At 43.2% G+C, this 24,078-nt stretch overlaps 1 pseudogene across 1 annotated transcript in view; it reads left to right on the top strand.

The window, feature by feature from the left end:
- The window catches only part of LOC311240112 (E3 ubiquitin-protein ligase Midline-1-like), a 90,499-nt pseudogene that overhangs the window by 63,239 nt on the left and 3,182 nt on the right, over positions 1-24,078 (top strand). Inside the window, exons 5-8 of the transcript XR_014620985.1 lie at positions 4,298-4,425; positions 11,160-11,303; positions 18,321-18,482; positions 21,318-21,525. The product of XR_014620985.1 is annotated as an E3 ubiquitin-protein ligase Midline-1-like (transcript). The remainder of the gene's footprint in view (positions 1-4,297; positions 4,426-11,159; positions 11,304-18,320; positions 18,483-21,317; positions 21,526-24,078) is intronic.

Raw genomic sequence — 24,078 nt, 5'->3', positions numbered from 1 at the left:
CCAATGATACCCAACTCTGCGAATCGAGGATCTAGGTGAAAAGTCACGAGCGGAAACAGAAAGAGAAAAAAACGCGGAATGCATTGGAGTCAATGAGAAAACTGAAACCTGCAGAGCTTTTTGACCAAAATCGCTCCGAATCACTCATTTCTGAATGTATTTTTAAGAAATTTGGTCCTGTACTACATACGACTTCAGGCTATGGACCCAGGGTGATTTCTACCTCATACCAATTTTGATGATGTGTGATGGGTGCCAATGTATGGCAGCCATTGAGCCTGCATAGCCCAAGGTTGGATGCTAAGTGGTGGTGAAGGAGGAAATGTCCACCCTACATTGTGGGGAGCACTTTGAGTGTCTAGAAAAGCGCTATATAAATGTAATGAATAATTATTATTATTATTATTATTATTAATTATTTTCGGTTACGATTAAGACCGTTGGCATTAACACTTTCGCAGCGACACGCTGGTGAGCGGAAGAGTCCACGGCTCGAGACTGGTCAGAGGACGAGTGCAACGCACAAAGTGCTTGCCAGTAGCCGAGAGCCATACAGTAATTGTGCCTGTTGACCTGGATAATATTATTGAGCCCAGCTCTCCCGCTTGAGTTGGTGTGGAGTGAGTTAAGAGGGGTGAGTGTAACACGCTTGAAACCATGCAGTAATAATAGCCCCTTGATGTCCACACACTCTTACATTGAAATACCCCCCACTTCAATGTCTGAATTCTCTGGACTGCATAGGTGTAGATTTAGGTTGGGTTGCAGCGGACCCCTCGATATTGAGAAGAAGTACATTTGTCCCCCTCCAAATATATAATATGAAAGACAACCCCCTCCCCAAAAGAGGTCATATCTCACAATATGAGAGTAGCCTAATCAAGATTTGTTGTTGAGATTTTTATAAGCTCATATTTCGCTAATAACACTTCAAATCATTGATAAACAAACGTAGTGCTGAAAATATACACGTTGACTGCTGTTTTGATAGGGTTAGGGGCTTTACTCTTGGCTACATTTGAAAATGAAACGCTAATTAATACGGACTGTATTGATCTATTTATGAGGTGAAATAAATATCGGTCCAGTAGGCTTAAGGGGTTAAGGGAATAACCCTAGCCCTATTCGCTATTTACCAATGATAGCGTTGATCGGTAGAGAACTTTCTCAACACAATCCCTCATTCTATCACTGGTAGTTAGCTGCAGATCAATTGCAAAGTCAATGGGGTCAAGCTCCTGTCTGTACACGCTGACTGAAGACGACTGAAATCGACTCCACGGTGTACACAAAGTAGATTTCCCTTGTCTTCAGTCGGCTCGTATAGACAGGGGTGTGGCCAACTAGCTGGAGCTAGCATGAGGAACAGAACAATTACATGGCTGGGGTTCCAAAAATCTGAACTACCCCTTTACCTTCGCGGTCACATGGTGCTTGGACGGTGAGCGGAGGGTGCACTGTTCATGGCCGGTCGGAGGACAAGTGCTAAGGGCCTGGCAATAACCACAGGCTAGACAGACACTAGTTATGATTAGACAGACACTAGTTGGGGCGACAGTGGCTCAGGAGGTAGACCGGTCGTCTGGTAATCGGAAGGTTGGGGTTAGACAGTGGCTCAGGAGGTAGAGCGGTCACCTGGTAATCAGAAGGTTAGGGTTAGACAATGTCTCAGGAGGTAGAGCGGTTGTCTGGTAATCAGCAGGTTAGGGTTAGACAATGTCTCAGGAGGTAGAGCGGTCGTCTGGTAATCAGAAGGTTAGGGTTAGACAGTGTCTCAGGAGGTAGAGCGGTCGTCTGGTAATCAGAAGGTTGGGGTTAGACAGTGTCTCAGGAGGTAGAGCTTTCTTCTGGTAATCAGAAGGTTGGGGTTAGACAGTGTCTCAGGAGGTAGAGCGGTCGTCTGGTAATCAGCAGGTTAGGGTTAGACAATGTCTCAGGAGGTAGAGCGGTCATCTGGTAATCAGAAGGTTGGGGTTAGACAGTGTCTCAGGAGGTAGAGCGGTCACCTGGTAATCAGAAGGTTGGGGTTAGACAGTGGCTCAGGAGGTAGAGCGGTCGTCTGGTAATCAGAAGGTTGGGGTTAGACAATGTCTCAGGAGGTAGAGCGGTCATCTGGTAATCAGAAGGTTGGGGTTAGACAGTGTCTCAGGAGGTAGAGCATTCTTCTGGTAATCTGAAGGTTGGGGTTAGACAGTGTCTCAGGAGGTAGAGCGGTCGTCTGGTAATCAGAAGGTTGGGGTTAGACAGTGGCTCAGGAGGTAGAGCGGTCATCTGGTAATCAGAAGGTTAGGGTTAGACAATGTCTCAGGAGGTAGAGCGGTCGTCTGGTAATCAGAAGGTTCCCGTTTCAGTTCTGGCTCCTCCCATCCGCGTGTCAAAGTGTCCTTGAGAAAGATACTTAACTGTTCCCAATGAGCAGATTGGCACCTCCGCCGTCTGTTTTTGAATAATGTGAGGCATTAGTTGTAAAGCACTTTGGATAAAAGTGCTATATAAATGCATTTACCATTTATAATTTAATCATCTGTGTCCGTTGGTCCTACACCTGACACAGCCCGATGTGCGTGCTTCTCTTCCACTTAACCTAGTCTCACAGTGAAGTGCGGGATTTTATTGGCCATTGGATGCAATTTGGTTCAAAGCAGCTAATGGGCTGGCAGACGACGTGACAGTGGGTGTCCACCTGGTCCGCTCATCAAGGGGTCGACACCCACCGAGCTGATGCCAGAAACATGGCCACAGATTGCACGGTTTAAAAAAGACAGAGAGAGTGACGAAATCGGAAGAGTTATTCTCTTTGAAGTGACAGAGACTGAAGAGACACTTTGGAACAGCGGACAACTCTGTGTCCGTAATGAGGACGTTTATATTCGAATTCGCTTTTTGAAGAGAGAAATGTCTGGGGGAAATATCTTGTTTATTTATTGTCATCTATCTATTTTTTAATGGCCTGTTTCACTTTCCACACTGATTAAAGTGGACACCAACTGCCAGTTAAATGATTCATGAAGTCTTAGATGGAGACCTTTTGGGAGTCGTGCTTACCATGCCAAAAACGCCGCTTCCCGAACTGACAATTTCAGTATAAAATTGTATCACCCATGATAATTTATTATCATCCATTTAGAGCCTGTACACACACAAAGACAATCAAGGAACATCAACCAATCAATTAAACACAAAACTTAGTCATAGGGAACACAATACAGAACATGAGTCCATTAAATGTTATTGCTACAGTCAGTGTTGTAGTACTCGAGTCCTGGACTGATCTTCTGGACTTGTAACTCGACTTGGACTTGAGCACTGATGACTCGGACTCGGACTCGAGCATTGATTGTATTCGGACTCGGAAGGTGCAGACTTGGACTCAGACTTGTTAATTGATAAATAGTTATGTCGTAATTAAAAGAAATTTGTAATAGGCCCTAATCATTTGGCATAAGATATTGATGGCTAGTGCATTTGTTTGGCTATTGTGTCACACAGTAAATAAACTCCACTGTGTCATTTATGTGGAGTGGACTCAACCTTGATGACTTGGACTCTGACTATGGTAATGGGGACTCGACTCTGCCTCGACTCTGGCTCTTCTTTGGTGACTCTGACTCGACTCTGACTCGACTACAACACTGGCTACAGTTTGTTGAAGGCAGCGATGGCAGAGGGCATGAAGATCTTCACTCACACTGCAGGCAAAAATGGCCCAGATTTTTTTCGCTCATATGTGACTCAGATCTGTTTTTCTCATGATAGAGTGAACAGCACAAATCTGATATTTTCAATTCTGATTTGGGCCACTTTCATACAGTATGTGGTCCTAAATCAGATACAGGTCAGATTGTTTGCAATGCAACCTCAGTCTGAACAATCATACGACTGTCATACTTGTTCATTTGCGCATGCGGGTCAGTTCAAGAGCATGACCGGTTCACACTGGAATCTTATATTGGCCAGATAATGTGAGCAGCCAAACAAAAAAATCAGATAAATGAGAATTGAGCACTAAGGCCTGCAGTGTGAACGTAGCCTAAGTGTAGCATGAGATCTGTATCTGCGACCTGATGGGAGTAGAGTGAAGTAGAGTTCAGGGTGCGGCTGGGTGTTGCTATGGTGATCGACTGCTGGCGTGAAATCACTAAAGATGTTAGACACTATTCATTTCAGTGGTCTATTGATCAGTGTTAAAAACTTGAATGTGACAATTTGTAATCGAAATGGAAATAAATGACGACAAAAAAATTAAATAATAATAATAATTTAAACCTTCCGTAACATGTTGTATTTCCTCATTTAGGGTTTCCATGGCGACAGCATCATCCCAGGTGCTAATCCCTGAGATCAGTCTGACGGACACCTTTGACACCTTCGCCCTGGACTTCACCAGAGAAAAGAAACTGCTTGAGACCCTGGATTACCTCACAGGTGATGTTCATATCCACATAGATTTTGATATAATTCTCCCATTGGGCAGACTCACTCAAGTCCGAATTCTCCTCCCCTTTCACAATTGTTTTGCAACAGCTCCATCCTGATTGGCTGGAGAGATTTAAAAATAACCCAGAGCATGATTGTCCCTCTCTTCCTAAAATGCTAATGATTCCACCAGACCCTTTCTTCTTCATTGGTACAGCGCTAAATGTGATGTGAAAGAAAATCCTTGGCAGTGCGAGACTAAACACGTTGTACTTTTGCATTTAAGTGGCTTCCCACCTTTCACTTTTATGATTAGAATTGACCTATTACAAGCCCTGCCTTCTCTTCTCGACCCTCCAATCACTGTCCCTCAGAAGAACAACAGTTGTGATTGGAGGATATAGGAAAATAGGGCGGGGCTTGAGATAGGCCAATTGATATTGAAATTCCAATTCAATATCCCGGCTCCTGTAAACGGGATAGGGCTTTTACAGAATAGAGTGGACTCAAGTGTCACTCACACAAATAAATAACTACATGAAAAAAGTGTAAATATGCAATATCTGCAACCACGTACACCACTGTTGTAGTACTCGAGTCCAGGACTGGGAGTGGAGTCTGAGTCCTGGACTGATTTTCAGCACTCGTGACTCGACTTGGACTTGAGCACTGATGACTCGGACTTGGACTTGGACTCAAGCATTGACAGCATTCGGACTGGGAAGGTGCAGACTCGGACACGTACTTGTTCATTTATAAATACAGTTGTTTATTTTTTTATTAAATTTTTTGTAATAGGCCCTAATCATTTGGCATACGATATTGATGGCTAGTGCACTTGTTTGGCTATTGTGTCACAAAGTAAATAAACTCCCTTTGAAATGGTGACCGCTGTGTCATTTATGTTTAATGTAGAGCTTTTTTTGTCAGCTCAGACTCAACCTCGATGACTTGGACTCGGACTCGAACAAGGGTAATGGGGACTCGACTCTGACCCGACTACACATATGTAGGCATGCATTCACGCACACACGCACGCACGCACACACGCACACACGCACACACACACACACACACACACACACACACACACACACACACACACACACACACACACACACACACACACACACACACACAAACTCTTGAGCTCAATGTCAAATGTCAGCCTATCAGGGCGAAGGTTTTGGCCGCCAGAAGATGGGGACACTTTTGTGGACCAAGCAACAAACAGAGTGAGCTATAGAGCTGCTGGTTGCAGCGAAAAACTACAACTTTGAATTAAAGGAGGGCGACAGTGGCTCGTCTGGTAATCTGGAGGTTCCCGGTTCGAATCCCGCTCCTCCGGGCAGTCCTTGAGCAAGACACTTAACCGCTAATTGCTCCTCGTGAGCTGGTTGGCTCCTTGCATGGTTGCCTCCGCCGTCGGTATGTGAATGTGTGAGTGAATGGGTAAAATGAAAAAAGTCGAGACACCCGATCTGCACGTGAATGTACACAAATAAAATACCTTATGGCAAACTATAACACTTAACATCTTAGAGCACAATTGATTATTAAGTGATTAAAAGGGGAGTGAAAAAAACACAGGCAATTATTTTTGTTGTCCCATATGACCCTTCAAATGGTCTCTGTGTAGGAGGGCGGCTAAGTGGCGCAGTGGGCAAGGCGCTCGCCACTAACGCAGGAGATGCTGGGTTCGAGCCCAGCTCTCGGCGTTGCTTCCGGCTTGGCTGGTCGTTCATACTAATACAATTGGCAGTATTAGGGGGTGGGAAAGCCGGTGGGTGGGGATCGGACGTTGTGGACAGCGACTCCTACAGGTCCGTTGGTGCGTCTGTACAGCAGAATCAGGAAGTATCAGGGGCAGCGTGAGCCTCCCTCGCGTTACTCCTCGCCACTGAGAGATCGCGCTTTGCAGGTGAAAAGATGAGACGGCTGCCTCCTCGTGTACTGGAGGGGACACGTGATGCAAGGCTTGGTCCACATTGCAGCCAACCAGTGGGAGGCATGGTCTAACAATGTTCGAGACAAGGGAGGGTAGAATTGGATAATACGAAAAAAAATTGGGATGGGAGAAAAATAGAAAATGGGGAGAAAAAGTAGATAAAAAAAATGGTCTCTGTGTACAAAAAAAAAATATATATATATATTAAGGCTGTCAAATATATCGCGTTAATATCGCGTTAACTCCCGATTCTATTAATGCCACTAATTTTTTTAACTCAAGATTAACAAAAAAAAATAAAAAATAAAAAAAATAAATTATTTTTTACTAGACTTCACTCAGGTGTATTATGATGCTCTCATTGATACTATGTTTGTTTCTGAAGTGTGTGTGTGTGTGGTGTGTGTGTGTGTGTGTGTGTGTGTGTGTGTGTGTGTGTGTGTGTGTGTGTGTGTGTGTGTGTGTGTGTGAGATATAGAGAGAGAGGGGGGTGAGAGAGATGAGGAAGGGGCAAAAGAGAAAGAGAGCTGGGAGAGTGTGTGTGAGGGAGAGAGGGGGGTGTGTGATTAATCAGCCCTTGTGTGTGTGAATGTAACAAGTTCCTAACGTTTTCTTTCCCCTATTATTTCATGCACACTTTATTCATTGTTTTAAATTATTATTTTCTTTTAAGTTATTTTGTGCATCACTCTGTTTTGAATTTGATGCAAATTTGCAATGCATGAGGGTCATCCTTTTGTGTTAAATGGCTGCATAAAGCAAGCATTTGTTGACTCGCATGTTGATAAGAGTATTAAAACTTGGAACTTGAAAAAGATCTGTTTAAGGTAAAAAAAATGTAAAAAATAAAAATGCGATTAATTTGCGATTAATCACGAGTTAACTATGGACAATCATGCGATTAATCGAGTTAAATATTTTAATCGTTTGACAGCACTAATATATATATATATAATCAAGGCTGGCGCGGTTGCCTCCGCCGTCGGTGTGAATGTGCGAGTGAATGGGTGAATACGAGGCATACATTGTAAAAGCGCTTTGGATAAAAAAAAAAAAAAAAGGGCTATAGAAATGCAGCCTACCCATTGGGAACATAGAAAAATACACGGCATCCCGTAAAGTGGAATTGAAAAGCCCGCAAAGACGTCTGGGTCTTGTTTAGTCCACGACGCGAGAAGAGAGGGCCTTCGCTAGAGGGCCTGTTGGCTAAGTGAATCACTCTGAATCACTCTACAAGGGAGGCGGGGTGAAAGAGAGAGTGGGGGAGAAGGACGGGGACAAACGGATGGGCGAGAGAGAGAGAGAGAGAGAGAGAGAGAGAGAGAGAGAGAGAGAGAGAGAGAGAGAGAGAGAGAGAGAGAGAGAGAGAGAGAGAGAGAGAGGCTTCGGGGAGAAAGGGAGACGGCTTCAGCTAAATCACTCTGCCCACTCTTCTCCTCTCTTCTCTGCTCCTTGTGTTTGGTACTTGAAAGGCAGTGGCTTCGTATTCAGTTCAGAAAGTGGCTTTGAGCTCGGCTTTCTCTCTCCTTTCATAAGCGGTTACCTGAGTGGTTGCATGCCTCTAATACATAATAGAGAAACAGTCTCTTCACCTATGTGATGCAAGAGGATGCCTGGTAATAGTACGTCGACTGCTCTGTGCTTGAACTCATCCTGCCTTGAAAAAAAGATAACACAATAAAAAAAGACACTTCCTTAAATTGTTCTCAAAATGGACCTAGCCTACCACTGCAGAGACCCGGGTTCAATGGAAGCAGATGGAAGCGTCTATCCTAGCTTAGAACTCTGGGAGAGGTGTTAGTTGGCCAACACTTAGGCTCGCTACTGCTCTGCTTTCAGTCATTGTGCTAAGCTAAGCTAGCCTCTACCACTCTGCTTCCAGTGATTGTGCTAACCTGTTAAGCCCTAGCCCTATTTTCTAAAAATACATAGTAAATGGAAGATTGCTCCACTTTTACCAGGGCCATTTGCATGTTCTTGGTATCTAGGGACATCTATGGATCTCAGGGAATATATTCCCAGTGTCAGAAATATTGTGTCTGTGTACATTGTGATGAAACAAAGGAGAATATAAATTATGATTTGTCTTTGCATCTTTGACAGTGAATAACACCATGCTAAAAATTACCAGCCACTGAGCTCGTTCAGTACCTTCTTGAGATCACGTGTACAAAAATCTAAGGAAATGAATAAAGGGAAGATGATTAAACAGAAGGTTTTGTAGATACAGTACTGAATTCTGCCATCCGGACACATGCAATTTGAAATATTATTAGGGATGCCCCGATCACGTTTTTTGCCACCGATACCGATCACCGATCGTCGTGAGCCATATCGGCCGATAACGATCCAATACAGATCGTTTTTTGATTAAAAAAAGAATTAAAAATTATTTTATATATATATATATTTTTTTAATAAAATATATATATATTATATAATTAGACTTGTACTTGTATTATCTGCGAGACATCGCCACCACGCAACAAGCTCCACTGTCTGTGTGTACTCTAGTAGCCTCCAGCTATGGCCAGGATTCTCCGGAGCTGCAGCTGGACCCTATACTTGAGTAGCCTGCAGCTACGGCCAGGATTCTCCGGAGCTGCAGCTGGACCCTATTGATCACATTCAACAACATGCCCTCAGCTCGAATACGCATCGAATGAGTGTTATAAAACATTGATATCAGGAGCTATCTGTGGCTACTGCTGGCCGGCTATATAACGTTGATACAGCGCCTCAGTGAACTATTTAGTTCAGTGGGACATTTCGTTTTGAACAGTGAGCTGGCGTCAGCTAATGTGAGCTAGCGGAGGTATCATACACGTCTCTACTAGACTTGCTGGAGCGTTTGTTGATGTCAGGAGCTATCAGTAGCTGGCCGGCTAGATACCGTTCGGTTAGACAATGCCTCATCATGAATTGGACTGGAAGTGAATGGTTGACTGGGTCATTTTGTAACGGTAGCTAACGTTAGCTCAGGGAGGTCCCGTCCCGTAGACTATACTAGACCCGTGTTTACATGCGTGCGGGAGGGGCTGGAGGGAGGAGCAGACGCCGCACCACTGTGTGGGAGTGTGTGCAGCTCCCGGTGTCTGAGACAGAACTCAGCGAGTGAGATCGGTTTTGACGATCGGTGAAAATAAAGCATTATCACGATCACCGATCGCATATTTATACTGATTATCGGCCGATAACGATCGGTGGCCGATCGATCGGGGCATCCCTAAATATTATTATAGAATATAGAATAGCAGGCTTATAAATTACCTTATTATATGATCTATGGATCGGGCCAAATCTACTCGTTCCAATGACAGAGGATTTAGTATCACCAGGCGTGCATTAAGAACCGAGAATTAAATCTACTGTAAATACTACTGTCAGCTTTTTATTCTTGCGACATGTCCGCCATTTTGAATCAGATTTCAACACAGATGGTTGCTAAATGTTCACAGAAGGTAGACAAACTAATTGCGCTCCAATCTATGCAAATAACGTTCAGTTTTGTGGTATATAGTCCCGGGAAATAAGAGAAATAAAAAATAATAATCAGGAAGTAATTTGCTTGCAGGAAGATGGAAATCGCTAGCAAATGTAGTTTTTCGAAATTTCAACGCTCATTGAGAGCTCTGGATATGCTCTTCTCATAGGACTACAGCAAAAAGGCCACTCTTGTTTATTTCCAGTGGAAATACGCTAGTTTATGAACACAATTCCTGAACTGATATTTCATTAATAACACTTTAACCTATTGGCAAACAAACATATTGCTGAAAATATACACTATGACTGCTGTTGTGACATGGTTAGGGTGTCAACTCTTGGATACATTTGGAGAAAAAAAAACGCTTCGATTCATACACTCTGTAGAGATAGATTTATGATGTGATCTGCGGTCCACTGGCGGACCACTCGGGTAGAAGAGGTGCTAAGCTAAGCTAGCCTCTACCGCTCTGCTTCCAGTCATTGTGCTAAGCTAAGCTAGCCTCTACCGCTCTGCTTCCAGTCATTGTGCTAAGCTAAGCTAGCCTCTATCGCTCTGCTTCCAGTCATTGTGTGCTAAGCTAGCTTCTACCGCTCTGCTTCCAGTCATTGTGCTAAGCTAGCCTCTACTGCTCTGCTTTCAGTCATTGTGCTAAGCTAAGCTAGCCTCTACCACTCTGCTTCCAGTCATTGTGGTAAGCTAGGCTAGCTTGCAGCCAGATACCTTTCTGCTGAATGCACAGGACAATTTGGTATCGATCTTCTAGTTTGACTCTGGAGAAGACAGTAAGCAAATGTCCCATAATGTTGGCATGTTCCTTTAACAACTCAATACAAGACCTATCTGATACCTATAGAGATATCTGCCATTTTCTGTGGGGGATTATTACAGGCTAGCATATGTCAATGATTAGCAACAACACTGATTTTGATGGATTTTTCTTTTTTTTTGGAATGTCAGATTTAACAACAACTCTTTTCGGAATAGTGGGAGTATTTTATTTTTAATCTGACATTACAAAAGATAATTCAAAGATACACACCCTTGCCACATATATTGCTAAAAACATAGCCACTGCAAAGTTATCAAAAAAACAAGAATCTCAAAGGACAATTTTGTCCGTATCAGACACGAGGGTTAAAAAACTCAAAAGCAACATATCTCCCCCCAAAATCATGACCCCATTAAGATAGACCTTGTTGTGAAAAGTTTCATGTAGGAACTATTTTCGACCGAAGTACACCTCCATAGCCTCCAGGGTGTTCCTCTGTTTTTCATCCTTGTGTTGTTCCGCTGTGGCCCCTCCAGCTCCAGGTCCCCCGAACATCAGAGAGGAGCTGTGCACGGCGTCCTACGACACCATCACCGTCCACTGGACGTCCGACGACGAGTTCGCCGTCCTGTCCTATGAGCTCCAGTACGCCATCTTCACCGGAGAAGCTAACATTGTCAGTAAGTATCAGAGTAAACCATACTGTACACACACACACACACACACACACACACACACACACACACACACACACACACACACACACACACACACACACACACACACACACACACACACACACACACACACACACACACACACACACACACACACACACACACACACACACACACACACACACACACACACACACACACACACACACACACACACACACACACACACACACACACACACACACACACACACACACACACACACAACAACGTATGGCGTATATCATGCCAGTTAGGGTACTATGTGTATACTGCACTTTGTGTATACTGCTTTACCCCTACTCATTATACAGTATTCAGATAAAAAATATTTATTATTTATTCTCATCTGTACCTTTGTTTACACTCGTTATTTTTCTCCTGTTTTATATTCATTTTCTTTTTATATATATTCAGATCTAATTGTATTGCCTATATTTATGTCTTTCTACTACGACCCTGCCCATACCTGTACCTCCCCCATGCTGCTATGATGCCCAAATGTCCCCAAAAGGATCAATAAAGGAATATTTTATCTCATTTTATCTTACACACACACACGCACACGCACACACACACACATACACACACACACACACACACACACACACACACACACACACACACACACATGACATTAAGAATAACAATTGTCTTTATTCCTTTTTTTATTTCTTTGTTGTTTTTGCCAGACCGGGAGGGCCGGCCTACAATAGTGACTGCCCCCAACTGACTCCTATTGTTGAAACACACATGTGTGGCGTGGCTTCCTAGTCTTGTTTTCTATGGCCCTGTTCAGACCTGGACTTTGTATCTTCCCAAAAATAAAATTCTACATAACCTTTATTAAAGAGGCAGAATACACCACCAGAAAGAGAAGTTCTTCCTCTGTAGTAGACCCTTGTCAGACTTTGTGAAAAATAGTTTCCCTACAAAGTTTCTATTTGAAACCAAGAGGCGCAGCTGGCATAAAGTTATTACTTTAATTTATTGAGATGGGTTTTCAGCCATCTGTATATCTGTATCTATGTCAACCGCCAGGGCAGACAGCTGTGTGATGGAGAGGAACAGGCTTAAGGCAGATTACATTCACAACACCAATCACTACCTGCCTAGTGACATGCACACACACACACACACACACACAACACACAACACACAACACACAACACACAACACACAACACACAACACACAACACACAACACACACACACACACACACACACACACACACACACACACACACACACACACACACACACACACACACACACACACACACACACACACACACACACACACACACACACACACACACACACACAGGAACATATACGGCAGGTGTTCCCAATTAATTTCCTGCCCGGTCCACTTTCTAGGATTCAAATGACTTGGTGGGCCAGCCCCGACCCTCTCACCCCTCCCTCATTCAAAATGCAGACATAGGCTATGTTAGAAGAACAGAGTTCATTTTGAACAGCTCGTCATTTCAGTTGCATGAAATTCCTTTCAGTTGCATGCAATGCAAGTCCAAATGTAACATTCAATAACCATTTTATTTTATAAAGCATCAAATTTGTGCAATTATAGCCTACTGTTGGAAACACTTTAACGCAGGCCTGGACTTTCATGAAATCAAACATTTAATTGTCCATGGCAGAGAAGTGCAACACTCGTTTGTTTAACACAAATAAAAACATTAACAGTGGCGTTTCGTGGGTAAAATTACTGAGTATGCCTATGCCAAGTCAGAATGTTTTTTTTTTTTTTTTTTTACAACTTATGTTTTGATAATGAGTTATTAAATCTACAACCCATTGCAATATGGGACTGTTATGCTATACGGCCGATAGCTGCATCGTTTCACTATCAGAGCTCAAAGAAAGTGTTACAAAATAAAGTGTTACAAAATGCTGGAATAAATTCAACCACATCGTCTATGTTTGGATTCAGTATCATACTGGAGTCCATATCATATTTCATGTAACAATAAACATTACATGACAGTCACAGTGTAACTCTTCTCAGTTTAGCAAACAATGCAGGTGTCCAGGTAGAGCTCATGTGCATTTACTGGGCAACAACCTCTTTAAATCACAGAACAGACTGCCTTACAAAATGCACACACACACAGGAACTATATATATACGGTATGTACAGATATAGGCTACACACACAGGCACACAGACACACACGCGCACAAAGACACAAACACATATACACGTATAAGCATGCAGATAGATACTGTATGTGTATCTACACACACAGGCACACATAACACATAATAGGCTGTACTCATTGTACATTCACATACACACAAAGCTTGCAGGCACAACCTGAGACCACACATTGACACAGATGTGTGAAAAACAGACAGACATGCTTACACACACACACACACACACACACACACACACACACACACACACACACACACACACACACACACACACACACACACACACACACACACACACACACACACACACACACACACACACACACACACACACACACACACACACACACACACACACACACACACACACACACACACACACACACACACACACACACACACACACACACACACACACACACACACACACACACACACACACACACACACACACACACACACACACACACACACACACACACACACACACACACACACACACACACACACACACACACACACACACACACACACACACAGGGCATTACATTCACACTTCACCGAGTGAAATAAATGGGCTTCTGAAGATGAGCCTTCTCTCTCTTTCAATCAAACTCTCTTTTCTGTCCTCTTTTTCCTCTGTAGACAGTCCCTGCACAGAGAACTCAGCAATCCTTCTGTATCCACCTTCCTTACTTCCTTCCTTCCTTCTTTCCTTCCTTTCTGCTTCCTTCCCTCCCCTAAATTGGGGGACAGTCATAAAACTTCTGTGTCATCAGGGTCAAGTGATGAGTCCACAATTCAACATGCACTTAGCGCTTCTCTTCTGTGCCCAGAGGCAGCCGGCTGTCTGCGGATGCCTTCTAGCCACTAGTAGCTTCTGTCTTTGGCAAGCTGTACCACCTTGCCTTAGCATATCGCACTGATTGAGCGCCGACCACTCATGTCCGAGCGAGAAACTGAAGGAATTCAATTCTTGTATGGAAGAAAATGCCTATATGAGGACGGCCACATGACCCGTGCTTTGCTATAACTACTAGTTAACATTAGCAAGCTGTGTCCGTGTGACGTTAGTGTTGCGTTAGACGTTAGCGCTGCAAAAGCCAGGGCGGTAAAGACCAAGATATGCTTCAAAGTCGGGGTTGCAGTACACCACCGAACCACTAGATGGCTGTGCTGGGTTGTGTTGTACAAATGGCTATATTTTCGGACTTCCTCTGCCTCTGTCTTTCTTCGGTCAATGTTTGTAATGTAGTTAATCACAATCGATAATGAGCGCTCCGCTATCCGAGCTCCGAGATGATAGATGGTAAATACGGAAGTACGCCAGGCCCGGCCCAGGGCAGCGGCCAATCACAGCTCTGCGCTGTCCACGTCAGCTCAGGGCAGCGGCCAATCACAGCTCTGCGCTGTCCATGTGGGGGGGGGGGGGGGGGGGAGGGATCTCGGGCAGGCTCAGCGCAACCTTCACAACCACTTTGATGTCTGAGTATAAATGAGGCATACAGTAGTGGCTAGAAGGCATCCGCGTTACAGACGGTTGCTTCTGACCGTGGAGGAACGACTTTCTGTGGTGCGTTGCATCATGGACTCACATCACATGACCCACATGCCGCCACGCCCTTCTCCCTCCACTCTGCCTCATCACTCACTCCTTTCCTTCCACCATTATCATCATCATCATCATCATCATCATCATTATCACCATTTCACTGTCTGCAGACTTATTGCCAGAGCGGACACGCACACGCACACCACACACACATACACATACACACACAAACACACATACACACACACATACACACACACATTTTCACATGCACACACATACACATACACACTCACACACATGTACACACACATATACACACACACACACTCTCACATGCACATACATACACACACACTCACACACATGTACAAACACATACATATACACAGTAAATTAGTAAAAAATTTCTTTTTTCAATTTACTCTGCAAAATGTACTGTGTACACACACACACATGTACAAACACACTTTGGCATCCAATAACCATGTTATATTTCATGTGTTGCTGCTGGCTTCTTCATCTTTAACCAGATTCACAACAAAATACTACATCATTACGGACGGAAACGGTGTAAGAGCACCAGTGTCACGGACATTATGTTATAATGACAATGTTAGACACATATGAGAGAGGGATAGAGGACACAGTGGAGATTATTCTTAGAGTTAGCGCGTGTATTTTCTAACCGTCACAGCAGGAGGAGGTTCAGGAGTTTACAGGGACGGAAGCCAGAGCACTTTGAATTAATGAAGAACAGGAATACCGAGTCCACACACACATCTGCACGCACGCACACACACACACACACACACACACACACACACACACACACACACACACACACACACACACACACACACACACACACACACATAGTACATACATATGCACACGCACATATACACACACACACACACACACACACACACACACACACACACACACACACACACATACAATACATGCACAGCACACACTCACATTTACACTCATAGACAAACACACATACTCTCAACACAGCCTTGCCTGGGCGCACATAAACCACATAATGGCCTAGATCAGAATAAGTGGAGACAAGAGCCTTCAGCCTGAGGTTGCCATGTGGCACACTGCTGCTAAAAGTACCAACGAGGAGGAGACACACACACACACACACACACGCACACACGCACACGCACATGCACACGCAAACACAGACACACACACACACACACACACACACACAGCGGAGATGGCCCGGTGGAGCCGTACAGTCAACGAGGTGCGAATGGCTTCCCGCGGTGAGTTTCACACCCATGTCCCGAAGCCGAATCCACCGAGCGACCTCCTATCCGGTGCTGTCATGGGCCCAAACATCATCATTGTCTTTTTACTAGTCTACTGTCTTTATAAATTAACGTGGGCTGTGAATGAATGAATGAATTACATTTTATTTCCGTGTCATGTCCGACGACTAGGGGTGTAACGGTACACAAAAACCCCCGTACGGTACGTACCTCGGTTTTGAAGTCAAGGTTCGGTACGGGTTTTCGGTACAGTGGGGGAAAGTTTGGGCTTTCCATGTTCCACTCAGGGGTGATGTAGTGTGCATTAACTAATTGTACTTGTAGGGCTGTCAACGAATATTCTATATTGAAATTAATAATCGAATTGTAAAAAAAGAAAATATATATATATATATATTAGATTGTAAAAAAACAGCCCCTGGTGGGCGGTCGTTAGTGGTTAACATACCGTTGTATTCGTTCGGTACACTACACAGCCGATCGGTACGGTACACACTGAAATTGTTCGGTTCGGTACGGATACGTGTACCTTTACACCCCTACCGACGACCAATCCCTTACGGGATTATAAGACAAAAAAAAAACAATAATTGAATATAACAATCACTTCCCAAGGTGTGTAAGCTACACCATGCACACCATCAGAGGCCAAAGTAAATACATCACATATGTTATTTTCTGTGTATGTCATCTCTACTATTCTACTGTCGTTATAAATAACGTTGGCTGTGTATGTCATCTCTACTCTGTCATCTCAGCGAAAGTGGCTCAGGAGGTAGAGCAGTCGTCTGGGAATCCGTAGGATCCCGGTTCGATTCCCGCTCCTCCCGGCAGTGTGTCGAAGTGTCCTTGAGCAAAACACTTAACCCCTAACTGCTCCCGATGAGCAGGTTGGCTCCTTGCATGGTCGCCTCTGCCATTGGTGTGTGAATGTGTGAGTGAATGGGTCAAATGTAAGGAACAAATTGTAAAGCTATATAAATGCAGCCATTTACCATTACTGTCTTTATAAATAGATGTTGGCTGTGTATGTCATCTCTACTATTCTACTGTCTCCATAAATGAACGTTGTCTTTGTACAGCATGTCATCTTTACTATTCTACTGTCTCTATAAATGAACGTTGTCTTTGTACAGCATGTCATCTTTACTATGCTACTGTCTCTATAAATGAACGTTGTCTTTGTACAGCATGTCATCTCTACTATTCTACTGTCTCTATAAAAGAACGTTGTCTGTGTACAGCATGTCATCTCTACTATTCTACTGTCTTTATAAATGAACGCTGTCTGTGTACAGCATGTCATCTTTACTATTCTACTGTCTTTATAAATGAACGCTGTCTGTGTACAGCATGTCATCTCTACTATTCTACTGTCTTTATAAATTAACGCTGTCTGTGTACAGCATGTCATCTTTAGGACTCAGGGAAGGGAAAAAACTCTTAAAGTTATTTTCCATTGTTCTGTAATTTTGTCATTTCTTGAAAATGCAGACCGAGACGTCAACTTTATGATGTTTTGAACCTATTTATTTAGTATTTTCTTACCCAGGCAGGTTTTTATATTCATGTTTCGCCCCCCTGCCTTTTCCCTGGCAATGAGATGCAGGCGTTGTTTTCGAAGAGACGTGATTGATATTTGCAGGAAACGCAACGGAAATGGACCCAATTGAATGGCATCACTCACGCCATGGAAATGTGTGCCTGTGTCTGGATTGCATTCCTAACTCACTTTTTCTTTCTGTCTCCATCTCCCGCTCAACCCCCCCCCCCCCCCCCACTACCCCTCACTTCTCCCTCTCTCCATCCTTTTACCTTCTCTCTCTCTCTCTCTCTCTCTCTCTCTCTCTCTCTCTCTCTCTCTCTCTCTCTCTCTCTCTCTCTCTCTCTCTCTCTCTCTCTCTCTCTCTCTCTCTCTCTCTCTCTCTCTCTCCCCCCCCCCCCCCCCCCCCCCCCCCAGGCCTGTGTAACTCTCTGGACAGTTGGATGATCGTGCCCAACATCAAGCAGAACCACTACACGGTCCACGGTCTGCAGAGCGGCACCAAGTACATCTTTGTGGTGAAGGCCATCAACCAGGCCGGCAGCCGGAGCAGCGAGCCTGGCACTCTGAAGACCAACAGTAAGAGATGTCTCTCTGAGTCTGCGCTAACACAGAGCTTGGTTCATAAGACATAGATCCGCATGATTTGTACAAGTGATGGCTTATTTTGAAGGTATTAAAAAGTTCTGAAGTCTGTGCTGAGTCACATATTTGTACTGTATGCAAAAAAAACTCATGGTTTAACTTTTGACCCTAGTCTACACGTATGAATATGCCTGTGGATGCGAGACATTGAGCCCATTGTCATTCAGATTCCTCGAGGTGAAATGTCAAGTGACTCCTTTGAAAACGGCCACACCGTCACATCGAAATGGCACTTAACATAATGAATGATATATTTAGACCCTTTACTGGTAAGCTGGTATGGTCAGTATCGGCTGATTCCTCAAGGTCTTTAGTTTCACATGATACCACTATCGCTATGGCGTTCAAATTGAGCCCCATTACGGCCTCTGAAAGACAGGCTGTCTCGCCCGCGGAATGGTGGGTCTCAGGTAGAGGTGTTGTAATAACGCAGGTTCGGTGCCTTGCTCAAAGGCACTTCAGCAGCAGTTGTTGAGGGAAGGACAGGAGAGTGTACTAAATCATTCCCGTCCCCCAAACGGACCCCCCCCCCCCCAGAACTGGGACTCAAACTGGCCACCTTTCCGGTGACAAGCTATCGGCCACCCACTGCTTTTATTGAGTGCTGTTGGCTATAGGTCATTTGTGCGCCTTTTATTGGGTTGTTGAGCCAAACAGCTACTGATGGTAGGTTTCTTGCTACATGAGTCACACACTGAATAACCAGGGGACTGACATCCATGCGGTAGAAACCTTCTGGAAAAGAGCTCAAAACTCCAAACTGTTGCTCTGCGCCACTCACTGTAACTCACTAACCTGACGCAGCAGATGGTCTGTTACACAGAGCCACCTGAGAAGTCGTCCTTGGAAACTGTTTGTAAAAAGGTCTATCACTTCAACCAATTAGACCAACGGACCATCTACGTAGCTAACTATGTAGCTATTATTCTTGCCATCTTTATACGGAATATGAAATCTTTGATTCAAAGAAAGCAAAACGTCACACCTAAACCACGCCTGTAGCTGCCAGTAGTTCCTCATAGGACTCTGAACCGTGGTTCAACTAAAAATGGTTGTGTAGAGGCACCCATTATAGCTCGAAGTTCAAAACAATTATTCTGAGGCAGCTACTGTACTGTAGCTTAAAGCTCAACATGGTTATTCTGAGGCAGCTACTATACTGTAGCTTAAAGCTCAACATGGTTATTCTGAGGCAGCTACTGTAGTTTAAAGCTCAACATGGTTATTCTGAAGCAGCTACTGTACTGTAGCTTAAAGCTCAACATGGTTATTCTGAAGTACTGTAGTTTAAAGCTCAACATGGTTATTCTGAAGTACCTACTGTACTGTAGCTTAAAGCTCAACATGGTTATTCTGAGGCAGCTACTGTAGTTTAAAGCTCAACATGGTTATTCTGAGGCAGCTACTGTAGTTTAAAGCTCAACATGGTTATTCTGAAGCACCTACTGTACTGTAGCTTAAAGCTCAACATGGTTAATCTGAAGCACCTACTGTACTGTAGCTTAAAGCTCAACATGGTTATTCTGAAGCAGATACTGTAGTTTAAAGCTCAACATGGTTATTCTGAGGCAGCTACTGTAGTTTAAAGCTCAACATGGTTATTATGAGGCAGCTACTGTAGTTTAAAGCTCAACATGGTTATTCTGAGGCAGCTACTGTAGTTTAAAGCTCAACATGGTTATTCTGAAGCAGCTACTGTACTGTAGTTTAAAGCTCAACATGGTTATTCTGAGGCAGCTACTGTACTGTAGTTAAAGCTCAACATGGTTATTCTGAAGCAGCTAATGTACTGTAGTTTAAAGCTCAACATGGTTATTCTGAGGCAGCTACTGTACTGTAGCTTAAAGCTCAACATGGTGGTAGGGAGCTCCAGTAGCTCACTGCGTATCTCGGCGCTATTTCGGCGTCGGGGACAACCGTGCGCGTCACGGATCTGGGGTACACGAGTTCGACTCCCAGACTCGCTGTATTTTCTCAGAGTGTCTTCCCCCGATCTATACCCCATTCAACCTGTTTCTGTCGGTCATGCTTGACCAGAAAAAAGCGATAAACGCTAAAAGAACCAGCTGTCTGGTCAAAGTAAAAAAAAAAAAAAAAAAGCTCAACATGGTTATTCTGAAGTACCTACTGTACTGTAGTTTAAAGCTCAACATGGTTATTCTGAGGCAGCTACTGTACTGTAGTTAAAGCTCAACATGGTTATTCTGAAGCAGCTAATGTACTGTAGTTTAAAGCTCAACATGGTTATTCTGAGGCAGCTACTGTACTGTAGTTAAAGCTCAACATGGTTATTCTGAAGCAGCTAATGTACTGTAGTTTAAAGCTCAACATGGTTATTCTGAGGCAGCTACTGTACTGTAGTTAAAGCTCAACATGGTTATTCTGAAGCAGCTACTGTACTGTAGTTAAAGCTCAACATGGTTATTCTGAAGCAGCTAATGTACTGTAGTTTAAAGCTCAACATGGTTATTCTGAGGCAGCTACTGTACTGTAGTTAAAGCTCAACATGGTTATTCTGAAGCAGCTAATGTACTGTAGTTTAAAGCTCAACATGGTTATTTTGCAGCTGCCACGGCAATGATGAATTGAAAATGGGGGACCCTGATGTAAACAAGACGAAAGTCTTTCTCTGGTCTGCATCCCCTTAACAATTGTATGTATTGAGCCGTACTGTATTGTACCCATTCTGCACTCTGTTAATAAAATTGTCAATCAATCAATCAATCAATCAACTTGAATGTCCTTTTTTTTACGCTTTCTTCCCCGCAGGCCAGCCGTTCAAACTGGACCCCAAGACGGCCCACCGGAAGCTGAAGATCTCCCACGACAACCTGACGGTGGAGCGAGACGAGACCACGTCCAAGAAGGGCCACAGTCAGGAGCGCTTCTCCAGCCAGAGCAGCTACGGCGTGGTGGGGAACGTGTACATCGACAGCGGACGCCACTACTGGGAGGCCCTGATCGGTGGGAGCACATGGTGAGTTCTGCTGACCTGTGTAGAATCCAGCGAAGCAGCCACAGTGATGTTTGATTAGAGTCAAAATGTGTGTAGATTAGGGATGCTCGATATTGGCTTTTTTACCGATACCGATATACCGATATTGTCCAACTCTTAATTTCCGATACCGATATCAACCGATACCGATATATGCAGGATTCCCCCCCCCCCCCAAAAAACAGAATACTTTCAGGTAATTAACATTACATATCTCTTGTCGGGTAATAAACACAACATTATGCATACTTTGACAATAAATAAAATAATAATTTGTTCTTACTTGCTTGCCTGGGTAAATAAAGGTTAAATAAATGTAAAAAAAAAAAAAAAATTGAAAACCGATACCGATATTTTCCGATATCACATTTTTATGCCAATATCGGTAGGCCGATAATATCGGACATCCCTAGTGTAGATTAGAGTCAAGATGTGTGTAGATTAGATTAGAACACCAAATATAAACACCAATGTTGAACAAAGTTATAGAGAGGCACAGATTTCTCATGTAAACTCATTTTTACTCACTGTACTTAGATTGTACTTAGGCTGTACTTTAGACTGTATAGTGTATTGTATATTCCTCTTTTACTTACTTTTTTACTTGCTTTTTTACTGTATGAAGCACACTCTCAGGGGCTCGTACAGAACCAAGCATTTCACCGTAAAGTACATGCATTTTATTGTGACAAATAATAAACAAACTGGAAACTTGAGATTTGTTTACAAGCAAAATGACTAGCAGAATTGCAAAACTGAAGGTAATAATAGAAAACATTGTAGTTTGTAGCTTTCAGTCTATACTTGGATACAATCAACCTTGATGAATTGAAAATGGAAGACCCTGATGTAAACAAGACGAAAGTATTTTCCTGATCTGCATCCTCTTAGCAGTTGTTTGTATTGAGCCGTACTGTATTGTACCCATTCTGCAATCTGTTAATACAGTTTTCAATCAATCAATCAATCAATCAATCAATCAATCAATCAATCAATCAATCAATCAATCAATCAATCAATCAATCAATTCCACCCAAATTTATCTAATCGTTCATCTAGACCAGGGGTGGCCAACCCGCGTCTTGCGAGCCGCATGTGGCTCTTCCATAAAAAAATTATATAAATATATTAGGGCTGTCAGTTAATTAGATTAATTAATTACACAGCAAATTATCGCGTTATGAAAATTAACTCAAAATTTATTACAAACAAAAAAAACGTTTTATTTTTTATATAATTTTTTTTTTATCGTATTCATTCCATTATAACGTAGAATACAAATTTACAGATTTTTTTTTAATATGGTCCATTTGCATGTTCTTGGTATCCGATTCTAGGGACATCTAATGGATCTCAGGGAATGTAGTTCCCAGTGTCAGAAATACTGTCTGTTACTAGGCTTGAGTAAATTGTAATGAACCAAATGAGAATATCAATTACATTTTTTTTTATCTTTGACTGTGAATAACACCATGCTCAAATTGACCAGACCTGAAAAATCTAAGCAAATTAATAGATGGAAAATGATTAAACAGAAGGTCTTGTAGATACAGTACTGAATTCTGCCATCCGGACACATGCAATTTGAAATATGATTATAGAATATAGAATATCAGGCATAAAATGGTTATGCGATTAAAATGCGATTAATTAGATTAATTAATTACAAATCCTGTAATTAATTAGATATATTTTTGTAATCGCCTGACAGCACTAATATATATTTTTTTTTAATGTCACTCATTCCATAATGATGTAGAATAAACATTTACAGGGCGGTCAGGTGGCGTAGCGGAGATTGCGCTCGTCACCAACGCAGGAGATGCTGGGTTCGAGCCCAGCTCTCTGCGTTGCTACCAGCTTGGCTGGTCATTCATACTAATACAATTGGCAGTATTAGGGGGTGGGAAGCTGGTGGGTGGGAATCTGGCGTTGTGGACAGCGATGCCTACAGGTCAGGTCTCGGCGCTTGCTCAGCGGGGGCAGGACCTGGTGGAGATAGCGTGCCCTCCCACGCGTTACACTTCACCAATGAGAGTCCTCGCTTGCAAGTGAAAAGACGTCACTGGCAGTCGCCACACGCATCGGAGGAAGCATGCGGTCGGCTTCGGGACGCCCTTGTACCGACTCGTAGGAGAACATGCATACAGCAGCCAGGTAGGGGAGGGGGGGAATTGGCACGGCGACTAAATTGGAGAAAGAGAAAATAAAAAATAGGGACATCTATGGATCTCAGGGAATGTATTCCCAGTGTCAGAAATAGTGTGTCTGTTACTACAGTAGGCTTGAGTAAATTGTAATGAACCAAAGGAGAATATCAATTCTATTTAAAAAATGTTTTATCTTTGACTGTGAATAACACCATGCTAAAATTTACCAGACCTGAAAAATCTAAGCAAATGAATAAAGGGAAGATGATTAAACAGAAGGTTTTGTAGATACAGTACTGAATTCTGCCATCTTTTTTATAATGTAAATTTCTCCACCATTTTTCATCATATTGCAACACCGTTTTTTGCTAGACGTTGACAGAAC

This window comes from Notolepis coatsorum (assembly GCF_963971535.1).
Source record: "Notolepis coatsorum genome assembly, chromosome: 1".
NCBI lineage: Eukaryota > Metazoa > Chordata > Actinopteri > Aulopiformes > Paralepididae > Notolepis > Notolepis coatsorum.
The sequence above is the reverse complement of the archived record's forward strand: the minus strand, read 5'-3'. Positions and strand labels throughout refer to the sequence as shown.